A 15,863-nucleotide genomic window follows, 5' to 3' on the forward strand; every position below is an offset into this window, starting at 1 on the left:
TCTTTTGCTGTTACTTTATTGGGCAAGAACATTCATTAAATGGGAAATCCTTTTAGATTTCTGTGAAGATTTAAAATAGAAACATAAAAATTTATGGTAATAATAATGATGCAAATCTAATAATTTTTAGTCTATTTACTTCTGCTTAAGAGTTTTATGTATTTTGTACTCCTTTTCTAGATGCATCTCATAAATAAAAGGCTTGGAAGTGATTATCGGCCAGCTGGGAATATGTGAACACATAACTCAGTTTTAGTGTCTAATATGGGACAGAGAACACAGTTAAGATCAGTTTATTTTTATATTCCCTTCTACTTGACTGGCATATATAAAGCGACTGAAAAATCCATATTGGAGACATGAAAGAGACAAATGGCTTTGCCACGAAAAATGCTGCTTTGTACAATGAATGGTTCTGCGAAGTGATATTTCACCTTTAACAATGAATATTTCAATGGACACATTGCCCATCTTACAACTGGACAAACCCAAGGGGGATATCTTCTCACCACTTACCCCAGAAATTGTTTAGTTTATGTGGCTTCTACTCTTGACCTTGTCCCTGAAAATAATGCTTCCTCTACATTTATTTTGGGACCTCTTCAGTTTGCCATTAATTCTCCTGGATTTCTTTATAGCCCTCACCTTGTTTTTCACACTGTAATCTTTCTCTCTTCCCTGACTTCAGGAATCTTGACAGGCTGCAATGCTGGACCAAGGCCAAAGAAAGGAAATGTCACAGGGTTTTTTCTCAGAGCTCACATTTAAAAAAACAAAACAAAAAGTCAATTGCTGAAGTCCCTGTCTAGAGAAACCTCTTGGGCCTAAACACCTACCATAAGATTTGGATGTTTTAGTTGGCAATAAGTTTAACGTGAGCCAACACTCTGAGGTTTGAATGCTTATCAGGCAAGTGAAAGCAAACCATAAATTATGTGTCTGGGGACACTTTAAGGAAATGACACTGATAACTTATAATGTATCCAGAGAAGAAGGGTCAAGATGATTTGGATTATCAATCTACTAATAATAACTATTGCTGCCAGTCTTACTGCACTCAGTTCACTGAGAAGGGCTGAGGGAGCTTTGGATGGTTTTGCCTGAGGAGGACATAAAGTACAGCCCTATTATCTGCTTTCAAGTATTGGCATTCATGTTCCAAAAGAGATGGGATACTTCACTCCATGTGGCTCCTGAAAATGGACTGAGATTAATGTCTACACAGTCAGAGAACCGGTTTTGGTATACAGTGTAAGCCTTTCTAAGTAAGGGCACCAGCTCTCGAGGAAGATTTCTGGGAGAAGTAAAAGCATGTACTGTATTGTGAGAGTTGGCTGAGCATTAGGGATGATGTACATTTATCGATGGTTTGAGAGGATTGCAGCTGTCTGACTAATCCCAAAATGAGTATGGACACTGTATGGGGTCTTATCCTGTTCCTTATATTTGGCTTTAAAAGGAATACTAGTGTCAAATAAAAAGCAAACCAGGACCCAGATAAAAGCAACTTTATTTGAAAAGACTATTGCAATGAAGATAGGGTGGAGGTATTACAATCAAGAACACGGTTTGACCTTAGCATCTATGAGGATTTTAAAGGTCGGGCGGAATAGAATTTTCTGTTATAAGGAGGAAGGAGTGCGGCTAGTGAGTATGTAGTGTTGGTGCCAATGAGGGTGTCCTCACACTGGGAGCAGTCGAGGCTATCCTCTATGGTCAGCTAATTGTCGGATGGGCTGCCAGGAAGGTTCTTCTGCATTCTGATGTAGCTCAATCTCAAAGGTCAGCGTCAGAACCAAGGTCTAGGGGAGAAAGAATCCTGGCTGAGGTTTGTCAAGTCAACTTATTTGGTGCATGGTTCAGATTGATCTGTGGGGCTGAGCACCTCAGCTGATCATGCAGTGATGGCACAAAGAGTGGTGCTTGGGGTGATCTTTCCCTGGTCTGTTCCAGGTACAGATGGAGTCATCCATAAGTCTTATCTAAGTCATGTGGGATGGGGAGCTTTAACTGTGGCTGTTTTTTAGGACCACAAGGCTTAGATCAAGTTCAACACTTTTGGTTTACAGTGAGAACACCTAATCTACTTCTGTGAAGTTCAAGCTTTGTTTTACAGCCAGGATAATCTGGAGCACATGAGTTCTCCTCAGGGGTGTGGGGTCCTAGCACTTGAGACAGGGTTTGTGGTGCACAGTTTCAGGAGGGCTGCTTATGGGGAAAACCTGCATAGAGTCCAGTAATAGAAGGTGGCAGGGTAGACTGCTTCAGGTGGGGTCCAGCTCTGGCCTTAACCACAAGAAAGGGCCCTTGAGTGTTAGAACTGCAGAGCTATCTTCTTAAAAGGAGAGGGCTGCTATTTTCTCTTATAATGAAACATCCCTGGCTGTGCCTACCCCCGAAAAGATGGTTTTGTTAGTCAAGGGCATTACTAGAAGTGGGCAGAAGTGCCATTACCACCTTATACTCAGAACATAAGGGATATTTGCTCACCTGCCAAGGTAAGGGCATTGGATAGGGCTCCTTCTAGCAAGACCACCAGGATCTATCTTCCCCAGAGCCAATAGGCTTTTGCAAGCCTACTGGCAGAGATATTTGGGTTGAATCAACATTGTATTACTTGGACTTCTCTAATTACATATTTAATTCCCATTTAGATGCAGAAATAAACACTACAATATACCATAGTGACAGATAACTCAAGTGTTTCTGAATGGAAATTATATTGGGCCATTAGAACAACAGGAGAAAACATGTTTATAAATCAATAAAATGTTCAGTTTATGTCTCAAATTATTTCCCATGTCGGTTTTTTTCCTTTTTCTGTGTAAACCACACTAATTTAGGGAGGGTTTTGGAGTCAGACAGGCAGAGGTTCCAATCCTTACTTTGGCATTACTGCTTGATAATCAGCAAGTTAGTTAACACCTCACATTCAACGAGGACTAAAATTTATGTTAAGAATTAAGTAAGCAAATGTTGGAGAGGCTGTGGAGAAAAAGGAACCCTCATACACTGTTGGTGGGAATGTAAAGTAGTACAACCATTATAGAAGAAAGTATGGTGGTTCCTCAAAAAACTGAAAATAGAACTACCTTATGACCCAGCAATCCCTCTACTGGGTATATACCCCCAAAACTCAGAAACATTGATATGTAAAGACACATGCAGCCCCATGTTCATTGCAGTATTGTTCACAGTGGCCAGGACATGGAAATAACCAAAAAGCCCATCAATAGATGACTGGATGAAGAAGATGTGGCACATATACACTATGGAATACTACTCAGCCATAAGAAATGATGACATCAGATTATTTACAGCAAAATGGTGGGATCTTGATAACATTATACGAAGTGAAATAAGTAAATCAGAAAAAACCAGGAACTGCATTATTCCATACGTAGGTGGGACATAAAAGTGAAACTAAGAGACATTGATAAGAGTGTGGTGGTTACGGGGGGAGGGGGGAGAGGGAGAGGGAAAGGAGGAGGGGGAGGGGCACAAAGAAAACTAGATAGAAGGTGACAGAGGACAATCTGACTTTGGGTGATGGGTATGCAACATAAGTGAATGACAAGATAACCTGGACTTGTTATCTTTGAATATATGTATCCTGATTTATTGATGTCGCCCCATTAAAAATAAAATTATAAAAAAAAGAAAAAAAAAGAATTAAGTAAATTGACGTGTAAGCATGGCATCTGCCATATGACAGGTGCCTGATACGTAGTGGCTATTATTGCTGTTATTCCTATTATTTCCTTGACCACAGTGTCAATGTTACGTCTGTCTGGAGCACACCTGTTCTTCTGAGCAGGTGGCCATCCTCCACAAAGCCTACCCTACAGGTCTTCCTTATCTTGTGAGCTTACATGACTTGTCACAATGTTGTCACGGAACTTAGTACTGGATTATAGGTTGTGGTCTGTTGTTTTAATAGGAATGATCCCCTCTTCCCATTTTAATTATAAGTATTTAGAAGTCATAATTCTTGCATATCATGCTAGCTCATCATTAAATTTTTTTGACAGTCTGAGAGGAAGTAATTTCTGTTGAAGGTATGGCTGTATCCAGGCATTGTGCCTATAAAGTGAACCGCGTGGTCCATGCAACTCTTTCCTTTCCCTGGCAATCTGCTAAGAAATAATAGGGCAGTAATATCCTCTGAGAATTTAATTCTCAGCCTCTTGAAAATATTATATAAATAAAAGGTTGTGTAAAGGGTTGCATCTATGAATTATAGACATCAAGCAAACACAAAAACAAACCAAAACCTAAAAACCCATGACTTTAAGAATAATAACCATATTTAACCAATACAAGTTGATTTTGTAAGTTATATTGTGGATGCCTATTATGTATAAATGCCTAAAATAGAAACTTTCCCCCTCTTTGTAAATTGGATGTACATTCTACAGTCAAAATCAAGTAAAAATAAACAAACAAACAAACAGGAAAAACTCATGCTGACCCTAGAATAATTTTCATCATGAAATATAAAAGGAGATTTTTTTACTCTAAAAATGACAGCAGTAACAGCTATCTTTGAGAAAAGTGGTTTTTTTCCCCCTGTAATATGACTATTGAAATAAAAGTTTAAAATATTGTCAAATATCAGATAAGATTTCAACCATGCTGTGTCTACCATATTTAGATATAATTATATTTTCTCAATATTTTATTAACAACAAAGTCATATTATGATAGTAAGACATATTAGCATATTAATAATTTTACCCTCTGTGACCAGCACATAACTTGCCGGCTCCCTCATTTGAACAAGCTTTTGTTTAACTGTAACTACCTCCCCATTGCTAACAACACCATTGACCCCAATGTCATGCAACATTATCTACTCAGTAATTTGCACCAATAGCCTCATTGTATTTCATTTAGCAGAATTCTTATCAGGGAGAGACAGCAACAGAGAAACCCACAGCTCTTTGTAAGTTAAATGGAAGTCATAATAACAAAAAGATAGGATGTCAGGAAGCAGATTGGCAGAGTCTGTAGACAGGTGACAGAGAGACCTGGTATTTAGCCATTTGATGGCTGTGATAAACCGGAAATGTCCCTGGTTATTCCTGTGATGAGTGGCTTTAGATTGAGAGTGAAGGTCACAATTCTTTGTTCCAAATTTTAGGTGTGTAAACCTCGCCTACCCTCCACCCTCTGCTGGGTTTTGGAGGTAGAAGGAAAAAGTGGGAGCTGGTTACGAAGTCTCTGAAGCCTTGAAGGAAACTCCTGAAATGTGTTGATTTGATGAATCTTTGGTATCTTGTTTGTGCCAGACACTGAGTAAAGCCCTGTTCTCTTGGTCTTGAGACTTATATTTAGTGTTAACAGCTGGAATGACTGACTCTGGAGTCAGGCTGTTTGTGTTCAGATGCTGATTCTGCTCTTTACTGGCTGAGTCACCTCAGAGCAGGTACTGGGTCTCTTGTTACTCCAGTTTCTTCATCTATACAATGGGGATATGTTGGGCAAATGAGTTTGTAAAATCTGTATTTTAGGGGTTTGCTCACTTTTATTGTTAAAAATGGCCGCTGACCACGTGATTGCATTGCCCAGGTGATAATGTTAATTACCTTCATGCTTGGGAAGGGGCTTGGTTATACTAATGTATACTGGAGGAGGGTTTTCCTGCCGAAAAGTTTTAAGAAAAAGGAGAAGGGAGGAGCTAGGCCATTCTGGGAGGAGACCACGTGGTTGCAGAGTAAGCAGGCAGCCAAGACGGTTGAGTGCTGAAGGGGAACAGAGGTGAGGGGTTTTGTGAGCTCTGCTGAGAACTGGTGGGGGCCTTTGATTCTAGGAAAACTCGGAAAAGATTCTCTTGGTTGTGGTACCAGAGAATGTGTGAATGGGTTTTGGTGCCCGTGTTTTTGTTTTTACTTGCTTGCCGAGTGCGAGGCTGGAAATAAAGAAAATAGCCCACTATTTCTTGGCTCTGCTGTTTTTATATGATTTATCTGAATTAAATGCGAGCCTGCATGAGCCAGGCGGCTGCGACTGCCGCAACTACTGGATTTACAGGATAGCAGTAGGTCCTTTATTCCTGGTGAGAGACTGAAAACACAAGTGGACAAAGACCAGACCATGTAGACAATAAAACTCTGACCTAGTCATCAGCCACCAGCTGGAGAGGCCAACCACAGCTACTTCAAAAATGGGTCCCACAGGTCAGAACTCAACTGATACTTGGCAGATTCCCTAATTTTTGCCCCAGCTTCCAACTTAGAAATAACTAGCGAAAGCCAAACATGCTTCCCCAAGCAAACACACCGGATGCCTCCTTCTAGTTAGTTAACTGCATCCAGCAGGCAACACCCGGATCCTTCTCCTGTCCCGTGGAAAGCTCTCTCTTCCTGTCTGCCTTGGAGTGTCTTTGTGGTAGCTGCACACCTTGCCATCACAAGCTCTGGATGAGTAGCCTTTGCTTGCTCTCATTTGGGTGGCCTTTATTGATTCTTTTATGCTTAGATAGTGCCTGGAACATAGTAAGTATTGAGTCAAGGTTAATTTTAGGCAATCTTATTCAGATGTCTGTGAACATTCCCCAAATATTAGAATGCTATGCAATCCATAACTTTCTGTGTATGAGTTCATTCAGAAGATGGCAGACTCCCACCATTGAAATACAAATAAGTGGCCCTGGCCAGTTGGCTCAGTGGTAGAGTGTCGGCCTGGCGTGCAGGAGTCCTGGGTTCGATTCCCAGCCAGGGCACACAGGAGAGGTGCCCATTTGCTTCTCCACCCCTCCCCCTCTCCTTCCTCTCTGTCTCTCTCTTCCCCTCCCACAGCCAAGGCTCCATTGGAGCAAAGTTGGCCCGGGCACTGAGGATGGCTCTATGGCCCCTGCCTCAGGTGCTAGAATGTCTCTGGTCACAGTGGAGCAATGCCCCAGATGGGCAGAGCATCGCCCCCTGGTGGGCATGCTGGGTGGATCCCAGTCGGGTGCATGCGGGAGTCTGTCTGACTGCCTTCCCGTTTCCAACTTCAGAAAAATACAAAAAAAAAAAAAAGAAATACAAATAAGTGTACTTGTTCAAGAAGGCTCATAGGCTCATAGCAAGGAAAGAGAGAAAGAGAGAGAGAGAGAGAGAGAGAGAGGTGAGAAGGTGTTATTTAAAACTATAAATCATTCTTGCTGATCCTGTACTTAAGACACTCCTGGCCTAAATTGTCTTCTTTTTATTCTTCTCTTTCTTCTTCTTCTTTTTTTTTTTTTTTTGTATTTTTCTGAAGCTGGAAATGGGGAGAGACAGTCAGACAGACTCTCGCATGCGCCCGACCGGGATTCACCTGGCACGCCCACCAGGGGCGACGCTCTGCCCACCAGGGGGCGATGCTCTGCCCCTCCAGGGCGTTGCTCTGCCGCGACCAGAGCCACTCTAGCGCCTGGGGCAGAGGCCAAGGAGCCATCCCCAGTGCCCGGGCCATCTTTGCTCCAATGGAGCCTCCGCTGCGGGAGGGGAAGAGAGAGACAGAGAGGAAGGAGAGGGGGAGGGATGGAGAAGCAAATGGGCGCTTCTCCTGTGTGCCCTGGCCGGGAATCAAACCTGGGTCCCCCACACGCCAGGCCAACACTCTACCGCTGAGCCAACTGGCCAGGGCCTTCTTCTCTTTCTTCTTCTTCTTCTTCTTCTTCTTCTTCTTCTTCTTCTTCTTCTTCTTCTTCTTCTTCTCCTCCTCCTCCTCCTCCTCCTCCTCCTCCTCCTCCTCCTCCTCCTTCTCCTTCTTCTTCTTCTTCTTCTTCTTCTTCTTCTTCTTCTTCTTCTTCTTCTTCTTCTTCTTCTTTTTCCTCTTCTTCTTTTTCCTCTTCTTCTTTTTCCTCTTCTTCTTTTTTCTTCTTCTTTTTAGCAACATACTGTTAACCATACTTTGAATGAGAGGTTATAAAAACAGAAAGTGAGTAAATCACAACAAAGCTAATTTAAAAATTGCTAAGCAGCTCCTCATGGCAAAATAATAGAAATTGGTGACTTGAGTAGCATCTGGAACCCTGGGGAGCTGAGGGCCCTGGAGGTGATAAAAAAACACACAGAAGCCTAGGGGATGAAGGATGGAGTCAACCAATATGAAATTCCCAGGTTCTTTAACATTTTGCATTCAATTATAATGTGTCTTGGTGAGCGCCTCTTTGGGTTCATATTGTTTGCCAGGGTCTTCCTTATTTTCTATGAAATTTAATGTGATGCCACTTGTCTTCCTCCTTTTAGAACATCATTAAAGTTTACAATGCCTCATGTGCTTGGAATTTGTACGAAATCATGTAAAAAGTGATCATGTCCCTTTTTACATCATTGCCAACAAAAGAGGAAGATCAGATGTGAATGAGGTAGAAGAAAAATTCCACAGGGAGAAGAGTTAGGGCTGGGGTTCAGGACGCATGGGTGAGAGGCTACACCTTTAAGTCACCTTGGGTAGAAGGCATAATCCAATTCAAATTAAATTTCAAAAGACAGGGTGGTCCTAACTGACATTCAGCTAAACTTTACAACATGGATAGACCCTGAGCACATTATACTAAGTGAAACAAGTAAATCAGAAAACGCTAAGAATTATATGATTTTACACATAGGTGGGAAATAAAAATGAGACTTATGGACATAGATAAAAGTGAAGTGGTTACTAGGGGAAGAGGATGGGGGAAGGGAAGTAGAGAAAAACAAATATGCAATGACAGGAAATGATTTGAATTTGGGTAATGGGCACACAATGCAATCAATAGTTCAAATGCTATAGAGATGTTTAACTAGAACTTATGTGCTTTTATTGATCAACATCACCACATTAAGTTTAGTTTTTTTTTAAGAAGAAAATAAAAATATGCAAAAAAGTATAATAAAAAGGAAAATCAGGTCATATGTGATTACTTTTCTTTTTATTAAAAATTTTTTTAAGTGAGAGGAGGGGAGATAGAGAGACAGACTCCCATATATGGCCCTACCAGCATTCACCCCATGACTCCCATCTAGGGCCAAAGCTCGTAACCAACCTATTTTTTGTGCTTGAGGCAAAGGCTCCACAAAGCCATCCTTAGTGTCTGGAGCCAATGCCCTCAAATCAATTGAGCCATGGCTTAGGGGTGGTGGGAAGAGGAGGGAGGAGAAGTACATGGTCAGTTCTCCTGTGTGCCCTGACCAAAAATCGAACTTGGGACTTTCACATGCCTGGTTGGTGCTCTACCACTAAGCCAACTGGCCAGGGCATGTGATTACCTTTCAAACTAAAACTGAAGCCTACAGTTTTCTTCTGGGCTATATGTGTGGCTATTTAAAGCCATCATAGATTCCATCAGTGGCTATTATTTCTCTGTTGCAGTCAAACTACAAAATTCATTGTTAATAGAGTCAGTGGTCCCCAACCTTTTTTGGGCCACGAACTGGTTTAATGTCAGAAAATATTTTCACAGACCGGCCTTTAGGGTGGGACGGATAAATGTATCACATGACCGAAACAAGCATCAAGAGTGAGTCTTAGATGGATGTAACAGAGGGAATCTGGTCATTTTTAAAAAATAAAACATTGTTCAGACTTAAATATAAATAAAATGGAAATAAGGTAAGTTATTTATTCTTTCTCTGCGGACCAGTACCAAATGGCCCACAGACCGGTACCGGTTCATGGCCTGGGGGGTTGGGGACCACTGAATAAAGTTGCTTTTGAATATTATATTAACAAAAAATTATAAGCAATATGAAATATTATAATAAAATATTTTCCAAGACCATAGATTATAGAAGAGAAATAAAATAAAAACCAAGGCAAATCAAACCTATAAATATATAGGAATATGTAAAGATGCACATATACTTACCATACATGGAATGAGTTATTTTACTCTTAGCATTTTTGACACCTTTAATATGTTGTTATAGTGCCATATTTCCCAGACAAAACCTGACATTTTGTAGAGCCTTTTGAAGGATGATACATAGGGTCTTTGGATTATGTCACAGTTCTATTTCCTAGACAGTGACATAACCCAAATTTTGGTGTAAGTTGAAACCTAGCCTAGCTTAAGTCACTTACCTATCATAACACAGTTGTAAAACCATAATCTAGAATATAAAACACAGCTAAGCCACAGAAAAAGGAAAAGGACTTAAATATGTTGTATTGTATACTATACTGTAGTAACAGAAAAAAATGAATAAAAAAAATTCCTTACCTTTATTCCTGTGGTTGGCTTGCACACTGGAAGGGGCATTGCAAGGTGGGAGAGAGTGACCTATTGGGAGGAGGAAACTGGAGAGGCAGGAGAACCTGCAGAAGGTGCTGAAGATACTGAGTCAGGTGAATTAGGATTGCCTAAGGCAGTGGTCCCCAACCTTTTTTGGGCCATGGACCAGTTTAATGTCAGAAAATATTTTCACAGACCGGCCTTTAGGGTGGGAAGGATAAATGCACAAAATAAAATTATGCAATTGGCTTAAAAACTGTGGTATTTTTAAATATAATTGTCGAACTTATGAGACAAGCATCAAGAGTGAGTCTTAGATGGATGTAACAGAGGGAATCTGGTCATTTTTTAAAAATAAAACATTGTTCAGACTTAAATATAAATAAAACGGAAATAATGTAAGTTATTTATTCTTTCTCTGCAGACCTGTACCAAATGGCCCATGGACCGGTACCAGATATAGAGGGTACAGGATCCATTGCAGGCCTCTCTACCTTCTTCAAGAATTGTTCCAGGCTAGTCTGGAAGGTTGATGATTTCTTCTCTTCCAAAATCTGCCTGTAGCATTGCAAGGCAACCATAACAGCTCTGTAGACCTTACTGAGTCTGTCATTGTTGGGGTCCTCAGCCTGAAATTTTGCCAACCCATTCTCTACCATAGAAAACCTGCCAAACTCTCATCAGTAAATCTTTTGGGTTGTGGGGTTTCCATCTCTTCTGCTTCAATCAGCTGCTTCTCCAGCTGAATGAGGTCCTCAGCAGACAGCTCCTCCCCATGTGATGCTTGTAGCTCTGTGACATCCACTGTGATGGCTTTACTCTTCTTCGAAACACTACCATCTGAAGACTCTCACTTTCATTTAGGAGCCACGATAAGGGCCAAAAAGTTGGCAAACAAAAGCAACACAAACTGAACACTTGTGCTTTTAACAATCCAAAAGGGCTTAGGTAAGTATAATGGGGGATGCCAACTCCCTCACTCATATGGCACGTCACTATGTATTTTTCTGCTGTGTGCACCCACACTAGTTTGCCCACATAGTACATAAGTATGATGTTAATGGCTTAAGTTGAAACACTAATGCCTCAATTTTTTAAAGTTTTTATGGGAGTGAGCGTTGTAAACTTGAAGTGTCATATGTCGAGACTGTCATAACCTGAGGACCCCCTGTATCTTATTTTTAATTGATTGATTAATTTTTTAATTGACTTTTTTTTTGCTGAGAAAAAGTTGGAAATGTAAGCTATCAGCATCATTTTTAAGTTATTGCTTGGTAATTAAATAGCTATATTTATTTAGTCATGGTTACCTGAAAATTTGGGACAATAATTTTGGCAAATGTCAGTGGAACCAAAGTGTGACTGCTTCATGGCAAATAAATAGTGAAAAAGACATAATAGAAAGTATTAGAGCAAAGATTTTAGAGACAAGAATTCAGACCTTTTTCTACCATTATAAGCTCGGAGATGATCAGCTGGCTATTTAATTTTTTGAACTTCACTTTCCTTATGAGAATGAATAGTAATAATTACCTTGCAAGGGTTATCTGCATCAAATACTATGATAGGCCCAACTCAGTGCCCATTCACATGAACATTAGTGAGTGGTAGCATTTTTATTATTGTCAGTATTATTGTTGTTACTATTATCATTATACTTGGTAATAGGCTGAATGTTGTTGACCTTGATTTGTCTCTTGGTCTAACATGAGCTACTTTAAAATCTCCTTTAACCTTCCCTGGTTAGAATATCACATTAACCTGATGGACAGGAGTGCTAAAGTGGGATCCCTTCCTTCCAAGTCTCAGACATTAATATTGCCTGGGCTCGTATGTGAATGAAAGACAAGCAATAATACAGTCACAAAAATTTTCTGCTGTGTAGGACTTCAAATAATTCTTGAACCCCACACTCCAACCCCCATCCTTCAGCCACCAGCTGGCTGAAAATACTTAGGCCAAATAAAAGTATGTTTTCAAAGTCAAACACCTAATGACATCCTAAAGTCAAATTGGGACAAGTACTCTGGGCAAATGTGCCAGGGCCCACAACTCTGAAAACAAAACATCCAGGTGGGCTCATTAGTGTTCCAACAAAGGTCACAGCAGCCTTCTCTAGAGCATCTAAATATATATATATTTAATATAGTAAATGTTAATTACACACAACCAGCCAAGTAAAATAAAAACAAAAACAAAAAACCCTCAAACTAGAATTCATGGTAGAATTTTTGTGGTTTCCATGGTAATGGAAGGTTGTGAGTTTTCAAATACAGCAAACCTGCACAAGATGTGTATTTGATGATTTTCTCGACTTCTCCTAAATTGTTAATCAGATTCTCAGTAATGTTAGTGGGAGCTGATGCCAGACAAAAGAAATAAACGGTTTCCATTCCACCAAGTGTGCACCACACTTCACACGTGTTATGAGCTTACTTGGCTCTGGGAAGTGAGGTAACAACAAGGTCCCATTGTCTGGGTATCTATGATCTACTAGAAGGATATCACTCTCAAGTACCCTTTTACTGGTGCAACACTTTGAATGGGAGAATCACAAGTAGGGTCTGTGGCTGCATCCAGTGACCAGTGGTCCTACTGTTGACCAAGTCATAAACAAAAAAAATAAGAAACAAACAACTGACAGAACCATTACAATTACAAAATGCACTCATGGTTTTGTATGGTGAGGTTGACAATTTATGCTTAGACATAGTAAAATTTTTGTTCATTATTGAAGCTGGGTCATAAGTCCATAAATTTCATTACACTGTTGTCTTTGCTTTTATGTTTAACATAAGGGAAGATAGTAAAACTGCATCATTGTTTCTCAAACAGTGAAGCATCCTATAATGTGAACTGGCAAAGGGCATATGCTGGAAAAATGCTGGAAGCTTCTCAAAATGAAAGGAAAAGCAGAACATCATAATGGAGGAATAATTTTAACCAGGGCAGCTCATGGGCATCTCTGCTACACAGAATGACCCCTTTTCAAGAGCATTGCAGGAAAATGCATGGACCCAACAACCTTCTCTCTGCTTAAGATACCTTTTAGGTTAGACCAGCTTGGATAATATGCTAGTCCTGGAACCAGGGTGTGATTTTGAAAAAAAATACTAGGCATGAAAAATGAAGATATGAAAAAAGTCACAGAATTTATCTGAAAAACTCATGAAATAAAAAGATGTCAGGAAATGATCAAAAATTGAAATAAATACAATGGGAAAGGTAAAAAGTAGGTGGAGGGAAGAAGAGTGGAGAGAATGTGAAAGTTCTTCACAGAGGGGAATAAATCTTGAGGTGATTTGGATGTTTATAATTTGTGGCAGGTAACTCGGGGAGAGGCATTTATGTCATACATGTGCTGAGGATTCTGGCTTAGATGCTCTACTGGGATAGAGAATGTTTATATGCATGTAGATTGATTAACAACTTAGGAGTAGATTGAGAGAAATATAAATCTTTTATTAGTACAATACAATGACTCTGACTCTAACTTTGTATTGCCGGTAGTTTCTGCATTATACACATTGTTACTTTTTTTTATCATTATATGTGTATTAATGACTGTTAGATCTAAATGGTTAATTATATCCTTCAGGATTGTGAGTTCCCTTTTTTATTGTCAATGAATGCTATAACATCTGAGTTTCTCTGAATTCTTACTAGCGTTTGTCAAATACCAAGTTCTGACACCTGATGCAGTTTCATTTGCATTTACTTGGCAACATGATACTCATTTTTTACCTTTAATCTCACTAAAATATTCTTGTTCATTTGTGTTTCCTAAGCATAATGTGTATCACAAATACTAAAAATATAAAGAATTTTATTATAAGTTTAGTCAACATTAAAAGGAAAATACATTCTAAACAAGTTAATGGCAACAGATAAGGCAACATAGATAAAAGGGAACTAAACTAAGAGGACTCTTTAACCAAGGATCACAAAAGAAGCCACACTGAGACTGGTAGGAAAAGCAGAAACGTGGAGAGGGCTGCCCAGCTCCCAGGAGTGAACAGCAGCCTGGAGGGACTCACATGATGAGAAGTGAGTTTAGCAGAGAGGGTAGGGTCCTGGGCCCCAGGAATGAAGCCCCAGCCTGCATCCCTAGAGCCTAGAAGAGATATACAGGCAGTATTTAGTTGCAAAACAAGCCAGGATACTGTTTGCAAGAAAGACACAGATTTCTCAGACTCAGGATTCTTCTTAAAGGGACACACAGAAAATCTCTTTCACAACCATCATCCGGGACTCTGGGGGATGGGGAAAGATGAGAGGACCAGAGTAGCAGGGATAAACACTTTGAGGGATAGCCACCCTAACTCCTGGGCTAAGTCATTCCCCAAATCTAAAGTGAATATTTTCCCTAGAACCAGCAATACCAGCAAAGGGAAGCAGGTCACCAGTCAAACAGAAGCAGAGTCATTTAAAAGAAGGGAGCCATCAGGGATACAGTATTGAGTGCTAAGGTCTGAGCTTAGCATCACCTTCCCAATTGCTGAGTGCTCACCAGAGGGCAGGCAGCAGTGGGATGTGGATGCACAGTCCCATCAGTGGGGGTGAAAGTCGAGGACTGGTCGCGGTTGAAGTCTGGGCATGAATTAGCACAGTCCTGCCCACAGGGGTGGAAGCTGAAGCTGCCTGCAACTGAGGCCCAGAGTGACCGCAGTCACGCCCAGTGCAGGCAGAGGCTGAGGGCGGCCATGGCAATGGAAGGGGTGCACAAAAGAAGTCCGACCCAAGCTGCAGGCTGGGTGAGCAAGAGGGGGTCCCATCTGCAATCCTGCTCGTGGGGGGATGTGCAGCCCCGCTAGTGGGACCAAAGCTTGAGGCCCCGAAGCCATAAGTGCAACCAAACCCACGAGGTCAGGGCAAAGCCAGGGAACTGGCTGAAACCTGCAGCTGAACATGGGTGTGCAAACCCACTAGAGGGGCAGAGGCTTGTGGCCCTGGCAAGCAAGTGTGGCCCCACCTGCAGGGGCAGGGTGAAGGCTGAGGCCGGCCAAGGCTTGTAGCCTAGGCATGTGAACAAAGTCCCACCCATGGAGGCAAGTTGGAAACCACAGCAACTACTGCAGCAGCTGGAGCCAGCAATGCCCATACAGGAAAGCCCAAGGTGGTAGCAGAGGGGGTGGTAGAACAGCAGACAGACCACACCTAGGGAACAGAAAGGCCACACCTAGCCCTAACCCTAACCCTAACCCTAACCCTAACCAGTGGCCACACCCTTCTTATAAACAGACAGAATAGAAAGGCAGAAAAATGCATCCCAAATGAATTAAGAGAAATCCTCAGAAAAGGACTTGAATGAGTCAGAAATAACAAAATTAGCAAATGCAGAGTTTAAAATAAAGATTGTTAGAATGTTCAAAGATCTTAGAACAACAATGGATAGACATAATGAGCACCAAAATATAAAGAGAGCAAAGTATAAAAAAGGACATTGAAATAATACAAAAGAATCAGTCAGAAATGACAAATACAATATCAGAAATGAAGACCACACTGGAAGAAGTTAAAAGCAGAATGGATAAAACTGAGGATCAAATCAGTGAGTTAGAGGACAAGAAGGCATGGAAGCAGAACAGCAAAAAGAAAAGAGGCTCAAAAAGTCTGAGGAAACTCTAAGAGAGCACTATGACAACATGAAGAGAAATAACATAACATCCACATCATA

Source organism: Saccopteryx leptura, chromosome 5, assembly GCF_036850995.1.
Source record: "Saccopteryx leptura isolate mSacLep1 chromosome 5, mSacLep1_pri_phased_curated, whole genome shotgun sequence".
Taxonomy (NCBI): Eukaryota; Metazoa; Chordata; class Mammalia; order Chiroptera; family Emballonuridae; genus Saccopteryx; species Saccopteryx leptura.